Below are 23956 nucleotides of genomic sequence, written 5' to 3'. Positions count from 1 at the left end.
TATGAAGATGTATTCTGATAGAAGTGGATATCTTCAACATAAAGAAGATCCAACTGACTCCCAGTTGATCAATCATGGACAGAAATAACTACACCCAGAGAAGGAACACTGGGAAGTGAATGTAAATTGTTAGCACTACTGTCTATCTACCCAGGTTACTTATACCTTCGGAATCTAATACTTAATATGCAACAAGAAAATGGTATTTACACACATATATTGTATCTAGGTTATATTGTAACACGTGTAAAATATATGGGATTGCCTGTCATCGGGGGGAGGGAATGGAGGGAGGGGGGATAATTTGGAAAAATAAATATAAGGGATAATATTATAAAAAAATTACTCATGCATATATACTGTGGAAAAAAATTCTAAATCAAAAAAATTATATATATATGTATATATATATATATATATATATATATATATATATAATTGTCTAGGAAGACAGTTTAATATCTATCCACTTGAAAGTTTAAATTTCTGGATCAGGAGTAGCATTTTCTCAAATGAGCTTTGGAAATTTTCTCAGAATGGTGACTGAACATTTGGGGTATGTAAAATGGAGTATATTTTAAAAGACCTACAGCTATAGCCCAAAGGTGATTATAAAAGAATATACTATTTTTTCCTTTTCTTTTCAGTGATGAAGTGAAGCAATGATTCTTAAAATGAACAGTGATACCCCTTATCTATACAATGATTTTGTCCTTCCCACCAAGAAGGGGAAAAATCATTTGCTCTGACATCTACTAAAGAAGTTTCCTCCTATCTTTCAACTGTGTCCTGTAGCCATGAAGTGGCTGAATACATTGCTTCTAGGTTGAAATGTCAGCCTTTACCACAAAAGTGTACTGGAGCCAAACAGCCACAGATTTACTACAGCTAACAACCAGAAGCACTTTTTTTAGTCACCCACCATACTATAAGTCAGGTTTATCTGTTTGTTCTGTTGGGAAAACAGAAAACTTTACTTGCCTTAATACTTGCAGAATCAATCATTCCAAAGATATAGGTATAAAAATAATGACTATCTATGCAGAATATTTTAAAGATTTATAAAATGCTTTACATCTGTTTTCTTATTTGATTCTCACAGCAAACCCAGGAAGTTACATGCTCTTATTATTCTCATTTTATAATGGGGAAACTGAGGCAAACAGAGGTTAAGAGACTTGCTCAATAACACACAACTAATAAGTATATAAGGTAGAATTTGACCTTGAGCTTTCCTCACTCACAAATACACAATCTGTAATGCCAGAAGCCCATTAAATGGAGCAATAAATGAACTAATTTTATTTCAAGTTTCAAACTTGTAATGTTGTACTGTCTCTCCACTACATATTTACAGTGATACCTCATTATTCTGTGGAAGTGATACTGGGTTCTTGAAAACTAAGCAAGTAAAACACAAACAATGGTAGGTTTTAGGCTGAAAATCCCCTCCCCCCACACACAATGAAAAAACATTTTTTGCACTGGCTCCAATTGTATGATTGGCTCTAAGTATACACACACACACACACACACACACACACACACACATATATATGAGAGAAAGAGGGAAAGAGAGAGGGGGAGAGAAAGAAACATAAAACCGAATGAAACAAAACTATTTTGTGGAAAAATGCAGGAAAATGAACATTCTTCTTTGCAGAGGCAATGGTCTCTGGGTGTAAAACTCTGCATGTACTATCAGACATGATTGGTGTATTGATTGGTTTTGCTTAACATTTTTAGTTATTAAAAAAAAGATTTGGGAAAAAGGATGGATCATTGAAGAGGAAAAAGGGATATATTTAAAACTAAATGTGATATAAAGTCAAAAGGCACCAATAAAAAATCATATGTTTTTAAAAAAATTGAGAAACTTAAAATGATCTTCCTCCCCAAAGGAAAAAAAAATCAGATAAAGCTAATTGATACAAATACTCCTTTTCTTCAGTCAAAATTTTCTTAATATTGAATAGAAATGGAATGTGTAAGTGGAATTGATTTTATCATTTGATAAATCCCCAAGAGAAATTCTTATGTGCCATGATTAATATAGCAGGTTTATTACACAAAAAATTACTTTTTTAAAAAATGAAGCATACTTTTGAAACAAATATAACAGGGCTTTTCAGTCATTGTTCCCTTGGAAAGCATGGAGATCAAGTCTTTGTACACATATGGTATTTATAATGCCTTCCATGAAGGTCCTCAATTTCTTTTACCTTGAACCTGGATTATTAATTGGAACATGCTTTACCCAATGTTGATCAGAATTTCTTGAGTGGTCATTTTTTAAGTTTGATGACATGACCTATTTTTTTTCTATTCCAAAATGAATCACATAGAAATACTTTTTAAATATTGAATTGTTAGAATCCCCTTCATTCAGGAAATAATAACTATAGCTACAATCACTTTTATGTGGAGGAGGTTGACTCCAAGATGAAAAGTAACATGGTTTTGTGGCTTTCATTAGGTTTGTGTGTAAAATATTTTTAATCATGAAAATCTAAGGTTGCTTCATGTAATTTTTCTTATTTGTGAAAGATTAGGGCAGGAGAGATCTAGTCAAGAGTATATTTTTGATAATACCGATACACTTGGTGGAAAGTGGAGAAGATGAAATTATAGAAATGAAAAATGATTTGCAAAAAGTGAATATTATTATCTCTTAGAAGACTAGAATGTAGACAATAAAGTTAAATCAAATCACATTATCTGGTGTTTATCAAGGCTAAAATTCAGAAATAATTCATTTACTAACTGGTATTTTCCTATAATTTTCCAATAATTTTCATGTGAAATATGAAAACATCTAGTATATAGTGACAAATTTTTAAAAGTTAGATTTAGTCAGTTGTGTCCTTTTCATTCAGTACACTGATCAAACATATTGTAGTGTTACACATGTTGATAGCTTTAGGAGGCATGGCAAAGTATTACACTGTTCAAATAATACAAGTCACAAATTCTGTGCTTTTTGCTTTGGTGTGTATGAAAGTTGTCAGAATCCCAAAACAATCTTTTATATCTAAAGTTCATGAAACCAAGGGAACTCCTTAGGGTTATTATCACATTTTCACTATTATCCCACAGGAATTATATGTGACCGTCCCAAATAAGAATATGGGGCTGACTTCAAATGTGGTTTGGAATTATTATCAGTCTCATCTCCTCATGAGAGATCCTGCAAACCATAAAAAGATAGCTTTTGACTATGTTAAGTAAATACTAAATAAACATGTATGTCCTACAAATGCTTGATCTAATCATCAGCCAAATCAAAATGGAAAAATGGGACTTCTCTTCCTTGGAAATTCAAATTATTAAGATTAATTTGATGCTTCAACACTCACAGGAAATGGAGAGAAAAATAAAGTAATCCAGAAGGTACAAAACATTTTATTCAGATGAGCATGGATGAACCCTAGGGAAGATCACATATATTTCCTACTGAGATTGATATTTTTCACTATTTTGAGTTTTCATTAACATGAATATAAACTTCGATAACTGTACACAAACTGCTTTTTCATTGTGAATTTCTATTCTATTATGTTGTGAGTTTCTATTCTAAGTATAAGTTAGCATTGAAACATAGAGCCATGCATGGAACAAAAATATTAAACATAACAGTAATCTGAAATAGAAAATCTGTTAAATTTAGACCAAATTTAAAGCAATTAATTACCACAAAATAGATAAGGTGGTTAGGTGAGATAATTCTTTTCTAATTTTAAGCATTTGTTAACCACCTTTGGACAAATACAAACAATTATTAAATAATAAAACTTATTCTGAAGAAATACCATTTATCTGAAATTTGGGGATTAGGTCTTTCAAGAAAGATAATTTTCTAAATTATTAAAATTTACCTCATAAAAGAGGAAAAAATTTTTGGTTGAAATACTTCCAAAATGTATCATCCATTTTCTTGCTCCTTTTATACAAAGTACATGGTACAAAGTGTAATTTGTTTTTAATACCTAAAGGTCATTATTATAAATATAATTATGACATTGACCCTAGTTATGATATCTAGATATTATAGACTAGAGGTATTTTCCCTTATGTTAAGTAGGCTGGAAAATCAGATCACCAAGCTCATTAGAAATAATAAGTAAAATAAAAACAAATAAGTTCTGACTTATTTCCTGAAAAATGCCCTTAAGAGTAGAGTATATGATTTGTTTCTATTCATTTCATAGACTTTTATTTTCTATTTTTTCCTTCTAAATTGGTGATAGTATCAATTGATGAAGATGCCAGTTTATACTCTAAATTTCTGACATATAGAGTTAAGATTATAATGGGTTGAAAATGATATAGATATTTAAACTACTATTATGAATGTGACAAGTAAGGGTGTTATTAATTTAATACATTCTAATATTTTACTTATTTTAGTGTCCATTTGATAATTTAAGATTAGATAACTTCAACCCAATATACTGTAATATATTATGCATAACTGGCATGGAAAAATAGCACAGCAGTTCTTTTCATATAGTAGTTAATTTGTAATTTTATAGTTTGAATTAACACATAATCCCTTTATAGTTTTCAAAAGATATTCTAATATTCTTTTATAGTCTAAACTCTTTGGACAGTAATAAATGAATAATAATAATGGCTACACCAACTATATTATATGTAAGCAAAACAAATGGTAGTTTTATATTATCTAAATTATTTTGACTTATTGTAATCATAATTATTAATACTAAAACTTTGGTATATGTAATATAGATCTTAAATACAATTTCTGATAAGCACAGTTGGCATATTTTCCCAAGAGAATTTCCTCATAAAGAGGTCCAGTATATAGTGTCTCCACTCATTCATTCTGGATCTATAACTTACCACTTCTTTGATCTCATATAAGCTATTTAACTAGCTGTGCCTGAGATGGTTGGCTAGATCAGTGCTGTCAATGTTAAAACAAGAACCATACATAAAGATCCGTGCACGTAGTAACTTAGTTTTAAAATGTAATGTTATTCATGTCTTACTCTATTTTTGTTTTCTTAAATATTTCCTAATTAAATTTTAATCTGGGTCTAATTTTTCCAAATTCTTTATCAATGATTTTGTGATCCTATGAATTAATAAGGCTAATAGTAAAGGAGAATAGACCAAAAAATAATTGGAAACTAAATAAACTCATACTAAAAAATGATAGGGTGAAACAGCAAATCATAGACAAAATTAATAACTTCATCCAAGAAAATTAAAATAATAAGACATCATACCAAAATGTGTGGGATACAGCCAAAGCGGTAATAAGGGGAAATTTTATATCTCTAGTGGCCTACTTGCATAAAATAGAGAAAGAGAAGGTTAATGAATTGGGCTTGCAATTAAAAATGCTAGAAAAAGAACAAATTAAAAGCCCCCAGTCAAATACTAAACTTGAAATTCTTTTTTTTTTTTCCCCTGAGGCTGGGGTTAAGTGACTTGCCCAAGGTCACACAGCTAGGAAGTGTTAAGTGTCTGTGATTAGATTTGAATCCCGGTCCTCCTGAATTCAAGGCTGGTGCTCTATCCACTGTGCAACCTAGCTGCACCTAAACTTGAAATTCTAAAAATAAAAAGAGAGATCAATAAAATTGAAAGTAAAACAAACAAACAAACAAACAAACCTACTGAATTAATTAATAAAACTAAGAATTGGTTCTATGAAAAAAATCAACAAAATAGACAAACCCTTACTAAATCTGATTTAAAAAAAGAAAGAGGAAAATCAAATTGTTATTCTTAAAAATGAAACATTTTAGTCTTAAAAGTTCCACTAATGAAGAGGAAATTAGAGCAATAATTGAGTTACTTTGCCCAATAAATCTGATAACTTAAATAAAATGAAAGAATACCTTTAAAAATATAGCTTGCCCAGATTAAAAGAGGAAGAAGTAAATAGTCTAAACAGTCCCATTTTAGAAAAAGAAATAGAACAAGCTACTAACCAATTCCCTAAGAAAAATCCCCAAGACCATATGGATTTACAAGTGAATTCTACCAAACATTTAAAGAACTAACTCCAATGCTATATAAACTATTTGAAAATATAGGGAATGAAGGAATCCTACCAAATTCCCTTTATTACATAGACATGGTACTGATACCTAAGCCAGGTAGGTTGAAAACAGAGAAAGAAAATTATAGATCAATCTCCCTAATGAATATTGATGTTAAAATCTTAAATTAAAATATTAGCAAAACGATTACAGAAAATCATCCCCAGGATAATACATTATGATGCAGTAGGATTTATACCAGAAATGCAAGGCTGGTTCAATATTAGGAAAACTATTAGCATTATTGACTATATCAATAACCAAATTAACAAAACCATATGATCATCTCAATAGATGAAGAAAAAGCATTTGATAAAATCCAACATCCATTCCTACTAAAAGTGCTTGAGAGTATAGGAATAGACTATTCCTTAAAATAGTCAGGAGCATCTATTTAAAACCATCAGTAAGTATCATATGTAATGGGGGAAAAACTGGAACCTTTCCCAGTAAGATCAGGAGTGAAATAAGGTTGCCCATTATCGCCATTATTATTCAATATTGTATTAGAAATGCTAGCCTTGGCAATAAGAGTAGAAAAAGAGATTAAAGGAATTAGAGTAGGCAATGAGGAAACCAAACTATCACTCTTTGCAGATGATATGATGGTATACTTAGAGAACCGCAGAGATTCTACTAAAATGCTATTAAAAATAATTCATAAATTTAGCAAATTTGCAAGATACAAAATAAATCCACATAAATCCTCAGCATTTTTATACATCATGAACAAAATCCAACAGCAAAAGATGCAAAGATAAATTCCATTCAAAATAACTGTCGATAGCATAAAATATTTGGAAATCTATCTACCAAAGGAAAGTTAAGAATTCTATGAGCATAATTACAAAACACTTTCCACAAAAATAAAGTCATATTTAAATAATTGGAAAAATATTAAGTACTCTTGGATAAGCCAAGTGAATATAATAAAGATGACAATACTCCTTAAACTAATCTATTTACTTAGTGCCATACCAATCAGATTCCCAAGAAATTATTTTAATGAACTGGAAAAAATAACAACAAAATTCATATGGAAGAACAAAAGGTCGAGAATTTCAAGGGAATTAATAAAAAAAAAATCAAATGAAGGGGGCCTGCCTGATCTAAAACCATATTATAAAGCAGTAGTTACCAAAACCGTTTGGTATTGGCTACAAAATAGATTAGTTTATCAATGGAATAGGTTACGTTCACAAGACATAATGGTCAATAACTATACCAATCTAGTGTTTGATTAACCCAAAGATCCCAACTTTTGGGATAAGAATTCATTATTTGACAAAAGCTGCTGGGAAAACTGAAAATTAGTATGGCAGAAATTAGGCATGGACCCCACACTTAACACTATATACCAAGATAAGATCAAAATCGGTTTATGATTTAGGCACAAAGAACAAAATCATAAATAAATTGGAGACATTAGTTTACCTCTCAGACTAGTGGAAGAGGAAGGAATTTGTGACCAAAGAAGAAGTAGAAATCATTATTGATCACAAAATAGAAAATTTTGATTACATCAAATTAAAAAGCCTTTGTAGAAGCAAAACTAATTAAAACAAAATTAGAAGAGAAGCAACAAACTAGGAAAACATTTTTACAGTTACAGGTTCTGATAAAGGCCTCATTTCCAAAATATACAGAGAATTAACTCTAATTTAAAAGAAATCAAGCCATTCTCCAATTGATTAAAAAAAAAAAAAAAACAATACTAATGCAAACAAGATTAGAAGGGAAGTAACAAATTGGGAAAACATTTTTACAGTTAAAGGTTCTCATAAAGGTCTAATTTCCAAAATATATAGAGAACTGACCCTAATTTATAAGAAATCAAACCATTCTCCAATTGATAAATGGTCAAAGGATATGAACAGACAATTCTAAGATGATGAAATTGAAACTATATCCACTCATATGAAAGAGTGGTCCAAATCACTACTGATCAGAGAAATGCAAATTAAGACAACTCTGAAATACCACTACACACCTGTCAGATTGGCTAAGATGACAGGAACAAATCATGATGAATGTTGGAGGGGATGTGGGAAAACTGGGACACTAATACATTGTTGGTGGAGTTGTGAAAGAATCTGGCCATTCTAGAGAGCAATTTGGAAGTATGCCCAAAAAGTTATCAAACTGTGCATACCCTTTGATCCAGCATTGCTGCTATTGGGCTTATATCCCAAAGAAATACTAAAGAGGAGAAAGGGACATGTATGTGCCAAAATGTTTGTGGCAGCTTTTTTCGTAGTGGCTAGAAACTGGAAGATGAATGGATGTCCATCAATTGGAGAATGGTTGGGTAAATTATGGTATATGAAGGTTATGGAATATTGTTGCTCTGTAAGAAATGACCAGCAGGATAGATTCAGAAAGGTTTGGAGAGACTTACATGAACTGATGCTGAGTGAAATGAGCAGAACCAGAAGATCACTATATACTTCAACAACAATACTGTATGAAGATATATTCTGATGGAAGTGGATATCTTCAACATAAAGAAGATCCAACTCACTTCCAGTGATGATGGACAGAAACAACTACACCCAGAGAAGGAACACTGGGAAGTGAATGTAAATTGTTAGCACTACTATCTCTCTATCCAGGTTACTTATACCTTTGGAATCTAATACTTAACGTGCAACAAGAAAATTGGATTTACACACATATATTGTATCTAGTTATACTGTAACACATATAAAATGTATGGGATTGCCTGTCATCTAGGGGAGGGAGTAGAGGGAGGGAGGAGAAAATTTGGAAAAATGAATACAAGGGATAATGTTATAAAGAAATTACTCATGCATATATATTGTCAAAATTTTTTATAATTATGAAATTAAAAAATAAATTAATTTAAAAAAAGTTTTGAAAGAGACTAAGAATTCTAAGAAGCAGAGGTTAAGAGAAAAACATTCCAGGGATGGAGATAGTCTAGTATATTATTTTTGAGGAATTACAAGAAGGGTAGTTTGGCTGGACCAGAGCACATAAGGAGAGTAATGTGTAGTAAACATGAAAAGGTGATTGGAACAAAGTTTTTAAAGGCTTTAGATGTCAAATAAAATAATGTGGAGTGATCCTAGAAATAATAGGAAGCTCTTTGAAGTTTACCGATAAAAGACACCATCATAGTCTGATTCCTGCTGTAGTAGTATCACTTTAACTGCTGTATAAAGAAATATTTAGAGACTGAAGATTTGAGGAAGGGAGAACAATGAAGAAGTTATTGAAATAGTAGTAGACAAAAACAGAATTAAGAACAGGAGAGGACCTCAAAGATCATTTTGTCTAAACTCTTTATTTTACAGGTAAGGAAACTGAGGTTCATGGAGTTTAAATGGCTCAAAATAAATTACATAGCTAGTGAGCATCAAAAGTACAATATGAGAGTTTACTAGATTTGAAGGTATGTAACTGCAGAAAAAAAAGTACAGACTCAAAATGTTGTGGAGGTCGAATCAATAAACTATACAATTGTTTGCATATGTGGAATGACAGAGAATGATTTGAAGATGACTCAACAAGGTTGTGAAACAGGGTAGTGAAGGATTTTGGTGTACTCAAGAGAAAGTATGCCTCTGTTTCCACAACTGCAAAATAAAGATAATAAAATGTATTTTCAAGGGATATTGTGTGTGATGGGCAAATGAGATATTTGTAAAGTGCTATAATATTATCTTGCATATATTAGATACTATAAAATGCCAGTTTATTATTATTATTATTATTATTATTACCTTATACTGAGTCTAACATGAATAGCTACATTTGGAGCACAGCTATACTTGATAATCCAAAAAAGGGGGTAGTCAGACAAGCAGAAAAAGAACCAAGAGAATGATAGTGTCACAATAACGTCAAGAAGAGAGTAAATACCAGAGAAGAGTGTAGTCAAATTGCTACAAAAAATGTGAACCCATATAGTATTATTATTTTGTCCCTGAGATGGAATTCCCATATTATAGTTTTTGTTTGTTTATTTATTAAAGGAAAAGAACTATGTAGATTATTTTAATTTACTGTCTCTATTATAGTAATAGTTGTCTTCTGACTTTTTTTTTTGCATAGTTGAATATAAGTGATATGGAATGTAACATAGAAGAATAATCAGAAAATCTGAGACCATAAGATGGCATACACATATACACATATTGCATATATTAGTATATAGATAGAGAGAAATTAGAGATACAGAAACAGAGGCAGAGAGAAAAACAGAGAGAGACAGAGAGGAAGAGAGAAACACAGAGAGATAGAAACAGAGAGAGGAAGAGAAAAAAAAGAGAGAAAGAGAGAACGACAGAGAGAAAGAGAGGGAGGGGATTCCAAGGGAGAGAGGTAGGGAAGAAGAAGGAAGAAGGAAAGAGGGAGGAAGGGAGATAAAGAGAAAGGGGAGGAGAGAAAGAGAGGAAGGGAAGAAGGGAGGGAAGGAGAAATGAGACTTTAGATGCCATCTAATCTAACTCTGCCATTTTAGAAGGAAGTAATCAAATAATTTTAGGTAAAACAATAAATGTATACAAACAGTATATTAGTTTTTCTAAGATATGCTATGCAAAGATTTTTAGGTGGAATTTTTAATCATAAGGGTTTTAATTTATTTATTTTAAAACAAATACCTCTTGAGTTTGATTCTTTCCTCCATTCTTCCTTTTAGTAGTTGCTAAACATATTCTGTATTGGTAACTAGATAGTATAATTAATAGAGTGTGGATCTGGAATTAAGAAAACTTGAGTTTAGTTACTATCTCAGACACTTACCTGGGGAAGTCATAATCTCTTCCTAATTCAGTTTCCTTAACAGCAAAATAAGGATAATAAATAGCACCTATCTCCCATGATTGTAGTTAGGGTCAGATAAATAATGTTTATAATGTACTCTGATATTTTAAAGCATTGTATCAATGCTGTTATTATGATGATTATGTTGATTATTACTGAAAATCACTGTAACTTTCTCCATAATAAATATTACTTCCAAATACAACTTCTAAAATCATAGTACCCTTCTTATATTTTCAGGCGAGGAAAAGGATATGTGGTTCATATTTTCATAAAAACAGCCAAAAGTCAGACTGAGGAAAAATCAGAGAATGATCCTTAAAAGCATCATGGAAAAAAAAAAATCTTCCCCAGTTCTTTAAAGGCATCCATGTCTCTTTTTCTAGCCATAAACTCTGAGTCACATTCAGATTAGTTGTCCTACATTCACTTATAGGAAGGAAATATTCCATGCCCAAATGTCTAGGGGCATTCCCCTGGTGACTAAATAACTTCTTCATTCTCCCAGAAGGGAGAGTGCAATTTATTGTCTATGTACAATTTCCAAATACCAGCAGCACAAAGCTATGAGAACATTAATGCAAGCTATGTTATTGTTGGAAAAATCTACAGAGAAGGCAAAACAACATTAGGAATGAGTTATGAACTAGTAAAACCAAGCAACATGCCAAATGAAAGCTGCTACAACAGGGTTTTGGTCAAGCATGCTTGGTAAGATTTCTTTCTGGTTGACACTATATTCTGCATAGTGCAGTGTGTCACTGGAGAAAGTCACCATTCAATCATATCTTCAGTTTAGCTCACTAAGTTAAGTGTCAGATACCATCTCCATTAGTGCTTCAAAAACTAATGAAGTTATAGAATAGCAAAGAAGATATATTGTCTTTTTTACATACTAGGATATTCGAAGCATAATATAATAGAAAATAAGATATAATATGTTTCCCTATATACTGAAATACTCAGAACATAATGATCTTTTTTCATGACTTGAATAGTTGTAGAATTCTAAAGCTAATGGGGAACCAGAGATTTCATCTTTTTGAGTTCCCTTATTTTATCAATGAGGTCCCAATGAATTGGGTTGTGGTCTCTTTAAGAAACTAGTCCTTTCAGATTGATTTATTCTTTTCTGATTCCCAACCCCTCCTAGCTGATGCATTATCAATTCAAGAAGCTAGGATCTTTGATTTCTGGTTAAAAATAGCCCTTAGAATTCTAATAGGAGATCCAGGCTTGTCCTAGCCCCCATCGGATCTCAGCCAACTTGGGCTGTCCCAGCCCCCATTCTAATGATCTGCTCAGGTTTCCCAACCCCCACCAAGCAAATTCTAGCCCTCACTGAAACTCATTGAGGAGCCACCTTGAGACTCCACCTCACGGACCCCTTTAGCTAAATCTCTAATTATAAAAGAGCCAAGCTGGAGTCCTCTCTTTGCAGAGGGTGGAAATATGCCAGCACCATGCCTGGCACCAAGGACTCTCTGCCACTAGAATACTGTTTCCAGTGCCCTCTTCTCTTTACTTAACATATTTTACTAACTAGACTTTAACCTTACTTCCCCATATTAAACCCCATAATAAACCTCTTTTATCAAACTAGGTTTTCAGGTCTCTAAATTCCTTTATAGGGGACTCTTATGCTGCTATAAGACTTCATTTATCCTTGTGCTGAATCCAAATGGGTTGCAGGGAAGCTCTGTTTGACTCCCTGTACCCCAAACCTGTCCCTAGACCTCAATTTCATTTGGGTATCCCAAATCTATACCTCATCACCAGGAAGGAAATGATTTGCTCATTTTCACACATTGATGTAAAATAGGAGTAAATTTTGACATATGATTGTCAGAACAGTGCTTCTTTCCAAGAGTGCTTCTGTGTAGGTTCGGAGATTGAGTTTTACAATCTCTGGAACATTTGTTTCTGAAATATATTTAACTTGTATGCACAGAGAGGAGTTTGCTCTGTTTAAGCTAGTACATTCCATCTCACTGATAAGGAATAGGGTCATCCTGAAGAAGTAGAATTAATTCAAGGCACTATTCAAATAAGCCAGTGCAGATGTTTCCCCTAAAGATAGAGCAATGAAATATCTACCAAATATTACTAAATAGTTCCAAGAATTTCTTTTTTAAACTCTGTCCAAATGGGAGGTGTCATCCCAGTATGGAAACCAGTGCACATTAGCAACTTCTCTGTAAGTTCTATTTTGAAAGCAGCCAGGTCTGTGTGACAGGTAGGCTTTTTCATTCAAATATTGACCCTCTACCCATTAAGCCCTATGGCTTTTTCTCAAATGAAATTCTACCTTCTCTGCAGATCTTTTCCAGTCCCTAAAGTTGTTACAGCTTTCTCCTCTGAGATCACCTCACATTTATTCTTTGTATCCTCCTATTTACTTAATTATTTATATGCTGTCTTCTTCTTCAAAATAAGAGCTCCTTAAGAGGAGGACTAATGTTCACTTTTCTTTGTATTCTGAGGACTCAGTGAAATGCCTGACACAACAAAATAATTTGTTTTTGATGATATGTTTCAAGTATTTGGAATGTTTTGAAAGGGGGAGGGGGAGGGATGGAAGGAGAGGGGAGAGAGAGGAGAGAGAGAGAGAGAGAGAGAGAGAGAGAGAGAGAGAGAGAGAGAGAGAGAGAGAGAGAGAGAGAGAGAGAGAGAGAGAGAGAGAGAGAGAGAGGTGGGGGAAAGGATGGAAGAAGGGAGAAAAGGAGGGAGGGAGAAAGGAAGGGAGAAAGGGAGGAAGAGAAAGAAAGAGAGACAGAGACAGAGACAGAGAGACATAGAGACAGAGAGACAAAATCTTTTTTGAGAATCAATATCAAAAGCTTGAGGAATGAGACATTAACTTTATATACTGGAATTGTGCATATGATCGATCAATTGAGTGAATCATAGAAGATAGTTTTAACTGTGTGATGATGAGTGAACTGGTGCAAACAAGAAAACAGTTTTCAATTCTTTTTTAAAGGTTATCAATATTAAATCTATCATATTCCTGACCCAAGAACTGACAGTTACATGAATATTAAGTCTGAAAACTGATCCTATATACTTTCTCCCAAATGCCTACTCTGTTAATATCATCACAAGAATGAAGTACAACAGTCACCTATTATCCTGGTATCCATGAAACCTTAGAAAGCCCCCAAAAAGACTCCTCTGGACATCCCTCCAACATGTTATGTTAGAGTTTTGGAGTAAGAAATGCATACAGTGTGAGAAGGTATAGAGGAGTTCCTATCTACAATAGTAAAAATCATCTCCATGTCAAAGAGATCACAGTTTCACCCAAATAAAATATGAAAAGGAAAGAAAGTACCTATTGGGTCAGTATTGGTATATCTATATGAATATCTATAAAGTGTTTTTTATTAATAGTTTTTATTTACCAGATATATGTATGGGTAATTTTACAACATTGACAATTGCCAAACCCTTTGTTTTAATTTTTTCCCTCTTTCCCTCCCCCAGATGGAAGGTTGACCAATACATGTTCAATATGTTAAAGTATAAATTAAATATAATATATGTATACATGTCCAAACAGTTGTTTTGCTGTATAAAAATAATCAGACTTTGAAATAGTGTACAATTAGCCTGTAAAGGAAAGCCAAAATGCAAGCGGACAAAATTAGAGGGATTAGGAATTCTATGTAGTAGTTCATAGTCATCTCCCAGAGTTCTTTTGCTGGGTGTAGCTGGTTCAGTTCATTACTGCTCTATTGAAAATGATTTGATTCATCTCATTGTTGAAAATGGTCACAGCCATCAGAATTGATCATCATATAGTATTGTTGAAGTATACAATGATCTCCTGGTCCTACTCATTTCACTCAGCATCAGTTCATGTAAGTCTCTCCAGCCCTTTCAGAAATTATAATGTTGGTCATTTCTTACAGAACAATAATATTCCATAACCTTCATATACCACAATTTATTCAGCCATTCTCTAATTGATGGGCATCCACATAGCTTCCAGTTTCTAGCCACTAAAAAGAGGGCTGCCACAAATATTCTTGCACATATAGGTCCCTTTCCCTTCTTTAAGATTTCTTTGGGGTATAAGCCCAATAGTAACATTGAGTCAAAAGGTATGCACAGTTTGATAAATTTTTCAGCATAGTTCCAAAATGCTCTCCAGAATGGCTGGATGTATTCACAATTCCAACAACAATGTATCAGTGTCCCTGTTTTCCCATATCCCCTCCAACATTCTGCATTATCTTTCCCTGTCATTCTAGCCAATCTGACAGGTATGTAGTGGTATCTCAGAGTTGTCTTGATTTGTATTTCTCTGATTAATAATGACTTGGAACATCTTTTCATAAGAGTAGAAATAGTTTCAATTTCTTCATCTGAGAATTGTCTGTTCATATCCTTTGACCATTTATCAATTGGAGATTGGCTTGATTTCTTAAAAATTAGAGTCAATTCTCTATAGATTTTGGAAATGAGGCCTTTATGGGAACCTTTGATTGTTAAAATGTTTTCCCAGTTTGTTGTTTCCCTTCTAATCTTATTTTCATTAGTTTTGTTTGTACAAAAACTTTTCAATGTAATATAATCAAAGTTTTCTACTTTGTGATCAATAATGATCTCTAGTTCTTCTTTGGACATAAATTAATTCCCATTCCACAGGTCTGAGAGGTAAACTATCCTATGTTCCTCTAATTTATTTATAATCTCATTCTTTATGCCTAGGTCATGAACCCATTTTGACCTGACCTTGGTGTACGGTGTTAAACAGTGTGGCTCAATGCCTAGTTTCTGCCATAGTAATTTCCAATTTTCCCAGCAATTTTTATCAAATATTGAGTTCTTATCCCAAAGGCTAGGGTCCTTGGGTTTATCAAACACTAGATTATTAAAGTTCTTGATTATTTTGTCCTTTGGACCTAACACATTCCACTGATCAATTAGTCTATTTCTTACCCAATACCAAATGGTTTTGGTAACTACTGCTTTATAATATAATTTTAGATCTGGTACAGCTAGGTCACCTTCATTTGATTATTTTTTTTTATTAATTCCTTGGAAATTCTTGACATTTTGTTTTTTTATATGAACTTTGTTGTGTTTTTTTTTTTTTTGGTCATTAAAATAGTTTTTTGGGAATCTGATTGGTATAGCACTAAATAAATAGTTTAGGTAGTATTGCCATCTTTATTATATTTGCTCGCCCTATCCAAGAGCATTTAATATTTTTCCAATTGGTTAGATCAGACTTAATTTGTGTGGAAAGTGTTTTGTAGTTTTGCTCATATATTTTCTGATTTTCCCTTGGCAGATAGATTCCTATATATTTTATACTATCAGTAGTTACTTTAAATGGAATTTCTCTTTGTAACTCTAACTGTTGGATTTTGTTAGTGACATATAAGAATGATGATGATTTATGCAAGTTTATTTTGTATCCTGCAACTTTGCTAAAGCTGTGGATTATTTCTAATAGCTTTTTAGTAGAATATTTGGGGTTCTTTAAGTATACCATCATATCATCAGCAAAGAGTGATAATTTGGTTTCCTCATTACCTACTCTAATTCCTTTAATCTCTTTCTCCACTCTTATTGCCAAAGATAGCATTTCTAATACAATATTGAATAGTAATGGTGATAGTGGACAACCTTGTTTCACCCCTCATCTTAATGGAAATGGTTGAAGTTTATCCCCATTACAAATGATGCTTACTGATGGTTTTAAGTAGATGCTACTGATTATTTTAAGGAAAAGTCCATTTGTTCCTATATTCTCAAGTGTTTTTAAGAGGAATGGATGTTGAATTTTATCAAATGCTTTTTCTGCATCTATTGAGATGATAATATGATTTTTATTAATTTGGTTATTAATGTGGCCAATTATACTGATAGTTTTCCTAATATTGAACCAGCCCTGCATTCCTGGTATAAATCCTACTTGATTATGATGTATTAAGCTTGGGATGATTTTCTATAGTCTTTTTGCTAATATCTTAGTTAAGATTTAAGCATCAATATTCATTAGGGAGATTAGTCTACACTTTTGTTTCTCTGTTTTCAATCTACCTGGTTTGGGTATCACTACCATGTCTGTGTCATAAAAGGAATTTGGTAGGACCCCTTATTTTTTCAAATAGTTTATATAATATTAGAGTTAATTGTTCTTTGAATTTTTGGTAGAATTCCCATATAAATCCATCTGGTTCTGGTGATTTTTTATTAGAGAGTTGATTAATAGCTTGTTCTATTTCTTTTTCTGAAAAGGGACTATTTAAGCAATTTATTTCCTCCTCTGTTAATCTGGGAATGCTATATTTTTGTAGGTAGTGATCCTTTTCACTTAGGTTATCAAATTTATTGGCATAAAGTTGGGCAAAGTGAAGTCAGAGCCAAGATGGCTGAGAAGATACAGGCGAATTTGTAAGCTCCCTTCTTCCCTCATTACCAATTAATTAAATCAGCCTCAAAATAAAGCTGGATTGATAAAATCCACAAAGATTAGAAGCACAACTTACCAGCTGAAGAGAATCTGGAATTTCAACAGAAAAAGTCGGTTCCAAGGGGAGGAAAAAAAAAGAAAAAAGAGGCCAGCACAGATAGGGTTGGACAGGGTGCTATCACACTGTGCTGATCAGGCTGTGGAGAACTCTGGGATCAGAGAAGCCACTGAGATAGAGTAATCTGACATAGGCTGTAAGCTCTTCTCTGCTTATAAATCAGGAGTTCAGAAGAGAAATCAAGCCACTTTAAAATATAAAGCCAGATCCTAAATCCACCCCAATCCGGAAGTGACCTAATATATATCCTCATCAAGGCTGTGTAGACTGTGCAGACTCCTTCTGCCTGGGACTACTCCTTGGGGTACTTGAGAGCCTGAACAGTGGAGACACAGCCCGAGGCAGCCTCTAATCCACATAGTGCGTGGCTCAGCCTACAGGAATGGAATTCTAGCAGCAGCTGAACTCCCAGAAAAGCAGAACTCCCAGAGAAGCAGAACCTTTGTAGCAGAGACTGAGGTTTCTGGGCAGACATTTCTGGTTTGAGCTCAGGGGCTTTTCACATCAGGTGCTGACAACCACGGCCCCAAGGGATGCATTGGCTGGGTTCTGTGATGCTTTCATTGTTCAGCCTTAAACCTCAGGGCAGTTGCTAGGCCACACAGCAGCGTCCTTCACTGGGCACTCCTCACAGCCCAGCCATGCTAAACACTTCTGAGGCATTTCCAGGGAGGAGGGGAGGGGAACTCTCTCCCAGAGCTCTCTCTTACCTCAGGCACAAGGTCTTTGCATTCTACCCACCCCAGTCTGGGAAGAAGCTGGTAAATAAATAAATAAACTTCTTACCCCAAGGGCAAATCCCAACAGATTTTTAACAATGAGTAATAGCTGAAGAGAACAATTGACACTTTCTACACAGAGAAAGAGCAGGTATCTGACCCCAAAGAGGCTAACAGCAGAGTGTCTGCAGATAACACTCTAAAGGGGAATGATACCTCTCCACTATCACATAACTTTCTTCTAGAAGAGACTATTAAAAAGTTAAGAGAGTTTGAAGAATAATGGGGAACGGAAAGAGAAGCTATGATAGAGAATAACAATGTCCTGAAATTTGAGTTGGAAAATATAAAGAATTCACAGGAGGTACAGGGAAACAAAATTTGTGACTTAGAAAAGGTTAAAAAATCACAGGAAAGTAGGATTTCTGAATTGGAAAAGTAAAATAACTCACTAAAAAAATTTAGTGAAATGGAAAAAAATTCAACAGAGCAAAATAATTCATTTAAAAATCAATTGGGCATATACAAAAAGAACTAAAAGTGTGAATGAAGAAAATAGCTCATTAGAAATCAGGACTGAACAAATAGAAATGAATGATTCATAGAGAATCCAAAAATCAGTCAAACAAAACAAAACAAAAAAAAAAAAAAGAAAAGCTGGAGAATAACATCAAATACTTACTGGGAAAATCTATAGACCTGGAAAATAGATCGAGGAGAGAAAATCTGAGGATCATTGGACTCCCTGAAAACTATGATCAATAAAAAAGCCTAGATTCTATTTTACAGGTAATCATCAAAGAGAACTGTCCAGAGATAATAGAAACAGAAGGGAAAATAGATGTTGAAAGAATTCATCGAACACCTTCTGAAAAAGACCCTAAAAAAAAGAACTCCACTGAACATTGCGGCTAAGTTGCAGAACTACCATACTAAGGAAAAATATTGCAAGCAGCTAGAAAAAACAATTTAAATATCAAGGGGCCACAAGAAGGGTCACACAACATCTGGCTGCCTCCACATTATAGGATCAAAGGGCTTGGAACCTGATATTCTGAATGGCAAAAGAGCAAGGATTGCAACCAAGAATAAACTACCCAGTTAAGTTTAGTATTTTCTTCCATGGAAGATGGTCATTTAATGAAACAGAGGAATTCCATTTGTTTCTAAGAAAAAAATCTGATTTAAACAAAAAAAATTGATCTACATGCACCAGACTGAAGAGAAGCAGAAAAAGGTAAAAAGAACTTTTGAGAACTGTATCTCTGTTGTGGATATACAGAAAGTCCACATGGATAATTTGATTTTACTGATATAATATTTAAAAAAAGGGGGGGGGAAGGAGAGACAAAAAGAGGGAAACTACATCTCAGGAAGAGGCATAGAAAATTTACCACATGTGAGGGAATTTAGAGAGGGGGAGAAATATTGTGTGAATCTTACTCTCATCAGAGTAGGCACAAAGAGTAAATAATTGACATATTTGTTTTTCAGAGAATCCTCTCTCATCTCATTAAAACAGGGGAGAGGAAAAGGGAAAAGGAAAAGGGGAATAAGGGAAGGGTACAAGAAAGGGTAAGGGACTTAAAAGGAGAGGGAAGGTGGATAGCAGACTGGATCAAAAGTCAAAACCTTACAATATGTTGTTTACAGGAAACACACTTAAAGCAGGGAGATACAGAGTAAAGGTAAAAGGTTGGAGCAGAATCTATTATACTTCAGGTAAAGCCAAGAAAGCAGGAGTTGCCATCCTTATCTCAGATCAAGCAAAAGCAGAAATTGATCTAATTAAAAGAGATAAGGAAGGAAACTATATCCTGCTGAAAGATAGCATAGACAATGAAGTAATATCAATACTAAACATATATGCACCAAGTGGTATAGCATCTAACTTCCTAAAGGAAAAGTTAAGAGAGTTGCAAAAAGAAATAGACAGCAAAACTATAATAGTGGGAGATCACAACCATGAACTCTCAGAATTAGAGAAATCAAACCACAAAACAAATAAGAAAGAAATTAAAGAGGTAAATAGAACATTAGGAAAACTAGGGATGATAGACCTTTGGAGAAAACTGAATTGTGATAGAAAGGAGTATACTTTCTTCTTAGCAGTTCATGGAACCTATGTAAAAATTGACCATATATTAGGACATACAGATCTCAAAATTAAGTACAAGAAGGCAGAAATAGTAAATGCATTCTTCTCAGATCACAATGCAATAAAAACTATATTCAATAAGAAGTTAGGGGTAAATAGACCAAAAAGTAATGGAAACTGAACAATATCATCTTAAAGAATGACTTGGTGAAACAGCAAATTATAGAAACAATTAATAATTTCACCAAAGATAATGACAACGAAGAGACATCATATCAATATTTGTGGCATGCAGCTAAAGTGGTAATAAGGGGAAATTTTATATCTTTAGAGGCTTATTTGAATAAAATAGAGAAAGAGAAGATTTGTGAATTGGGCCTGCAACTTAAAAAGCTAGAAAAAGATCAAATTAAAAACCCCCAATCAAAAACTAAACTTAAAATACTAAAATTAAAATGAGAAATCAATAATATTGAAATAAAAAACTATTGAATTAATAAATGAAACCAAGAGTTGGTTTTATGAAAAAGCCAATAAAATAGATAAACCTTTGGTAAATCTGATCAGAAAAAGGAAAGAGGAAAATCAAATTGTTAGTCTTACAAATGAAAAGGGGGATCTTTCCACTAATGAAGAGGAAATTAGAGAAATAATGAGTTAAATTGACCAACTTTATGCCAATAAATTTGATAACTTAAGTGAAATGGATGACTACCTCCAAAAATATAGGCTTCCTAGATTAACAGAGGAGGAGATAAATTGCTTAAATAGTCCCATTTCAAAAAAAGAAATAGAACAAGCTATTAATCAACTCCACAGGAAAAAATCCCCAGGACCAGATGAATTTACATGTGAATTCTACTAAACATTTAAAGAACAACTAGCCCCAATGTTATATAAACTATTTGAAAAAATAGGGGATGAAGGAGTCCTACCAAACTCCTTTTATGACACAGACATGGTAGTGATACCTAAACCAGGTAGATTGAAAACTGAGAAAGAAAACTATAGACCAATCTTCTTAAGGAATATTGATGCTTAAATGTTAAATCAGATATTAGCAAAAAGACTTCAGAAAATCATCCCCAGCATAGTATACTATGATCAAGTAGGATTTATACGAGGAATGCAGGGCTGGCTTAATATTAGGAAAACTATTAGTATAATTGACCATATTAATAATCAAATTAATAAAAACCATATGATCATCTCAATAGATGCAGAAAAAGCATTTGATAAAATGCAATATCCATTCCTACTAAAAACACTTGAGAGTATAGGAATAAATGGAATATTCCTCAGAATAGTCAGGAGCATATATTTAAGACCGTCAGTAAGCATCATTTGTAATGGGCATAAACTTCAACCATTTCCATTAAGATGAGGGGCGAAACAAGGTTGTCCACTATCACCATTACTATTCAATATTGTTTTAGAAATGCTAGCCTCTGCAATAAGAGTCAAGAAAGAGATTAAAGAAATAAGAGTAGATAATTAGGAAATCAAACTGTCTGTCACTCTTTGCAGATGATATGATGGTATACTTAGAAAACTCCAGAGATTCTAATAAAAAAATTATTAGAAATAATTTACAACTTTAGCAAAGTTGCTGGGTACAAAATAAATCCTCAGCATTTTTATGCATCACCAATAAATTGCAACAGCAAGAGATACAAAGAGAAATTCCATTCCAAACAAATGTCGAGAGCATAAAATATTTGGGAATCCATCTATCAAAGAAAAGTCAGGAATTATATAAACAAAATTACAAGGCAATTGCCATAAAAATGAAGTCAGATTTAAAAAATTGGAAAGACATATGCGAATATAATAAAGATGATAATACTCCCCAAACTAATCTATTTATTTAGTGCTATACCAATCAGATTCCCAAGAAACTATTTTAGTGACCTAGAAAAAAATAACAACAAAGTTCATATGGAAGAATAAAAGGTCGAGAATTTCAAATGAATTAATAAAAAAAAAAATCAGATGAAGGTGGTCTAGGTATACCTGATCTAAAGTTATATTATATAGCAGCAGTCACCAAAACCATTTGGTATTTGCTAAGAAATAGACCAGTTGATCACTGGAACAGATTAGGTACAAAGGACAAGAAAGGGTACAACTATAGCAATCTAGTGCTTGATAAACCCAAAGATACCAACATTAGGGATAAAAATTCATTATTTGAAAAAAAACTGTTGGGAAAACTGGAAATTAGTATGGCAGAAATTAGATATGGATCCACACTTAACACCATATACCAAGATAAGATCAAAATGGGTCCATGATTTAGGCAAAAAGAATGAGATCATAAATAGATTAGAAGAACAGAGGATAGTCTACCTCTCAAACCTGTGGAGGAGGAAGGATTTTATGATGAGAGGAGAACTAGAGATCCTTATTGATCACAAAATAGAAAATTTTGATTACATCAACCTAAAAAGTTTCTGTACAAACAATACTAATGCAAACAAGATTAGATGGGAAGTAACAAATTGGGAAAATATTTTTACACTTAAAGGTTGTGATAAAGGCCTCATTTCCAAGATATATAGAGAATTGACCCTTATTTATAAGAAATCAAACCATCCTTCAATTGATAAATGGTCAAAGGATATGAACAGACAATTCTCAGATAATGAAATTGAAACTATATCCACTCATATGAAAGAGTGTTCCAAATCACTACTGATCAGTGAAATGCAAATTAAGATAACTCTGAGATATCACTACACACCTGTCAGATTGGCTAAAATGACAGGAACAAAAATGATGAATGTTGGAGGGGATGTGGGAAAACTGGGACACATTGTTGTGGAGTTGTGAAAGAATCTGGCCATTGTGGAGAGCAATTTGGAAGTATGCCCAAAAAGTTATCAAACTGTGCATACCCTTTGATCCAGCAGTGCTACTACTAGGCTTATATCCCAAAGAAATACCAAAGAGGGGAAAGGGACCTGTGTGTGCCAAAATGTTTGTAGCAGCTCTTTTCGTAGTGGCTACAAACTGGAAGATGAATAGATGTCCATCAATTGGAGAATGGTTGGGTAAATTATGGTATATGAAGGTTATGGAATATTGTTGCTCTGTAAGAAATGACCAGCAGGATGGATTCAGACAGGTTTGGAGAGACTTACATGAACTGATGCTGAGTGAAATGAGCAGAACCAGAAGATCACTATACACTTCAACAACAATATTGTAGGAAGTTATATTCTAATGGAAGTGGATATCTTCAACATAAAGAAGATCCAACTTACTTCCAGTGATGATGGACAGAAAAAACTACACCCAGAGAAGGAACACTGGGAAGTGAATGTAAACTATTAGCACTACTGTCTATCTACCCAGGTTACTTATACCTTCGGAATCCAATACTTAATGTACAACAAGAAAATTGGATTTGCACACATATATTGTGTCTAGGTTATACTGTAACACATGTAAAAATATGGCATTGCCGGTCATCTAGGGGAGGGAGTAGAGGGAGGAAGGGGAAAATTTGGAAAAATGAATACAAGTGACAATATTATAAAAAATTACTTATGCATATATACTATCAAAAATTTCTAATTATCAAATTAATTTTAAAAATATGAGCTACTACTAAAAAAATAAGGTTGGGCAAAGTAACTCATTATTTCTCTAATTCCCTTTTCATTGGTGGAAAGTTCTCCCTTTTCATTTTTAAGACTAATGATTTTATCTTCCTCTCTCCTT

General features: G+C 33.2%; 1 protein-coding gene across 1 annotated transcript in view; it reads right to left on the bottom strand.

Annotated features, from left to right (window-relative positions):
• Positions 1-23956, bottom strand: part of FGF10 (fibroblast growth factor 10) — a 145074-nt gene that overhangs the window by 13104 nt on the left and 108014 nt on the right. The window lies entirely within an intron of this gene.

This window comes from Sminthopsis crassicaudata, chromosome 1 (genome assembly GCF_048593235.1).
Source record: "Sminthopsis crassicaudata isolate SCR6 chromosome 1, ASM4859323v1, whole genome shotgun sequence".
NCBI classification, from domain to species: Eukaryota; Metazoa; Chordata; class Mammalia; order Dasyuromorphia; family Dasyuridae; genus Sminthopsis; species Sminthopsis crassicaudata.
The sequence above is the reverse complement of the archived record's forward strand: the minus strand, read 5'-3'. Positions and strand labels throughout refer to the sequence as shown.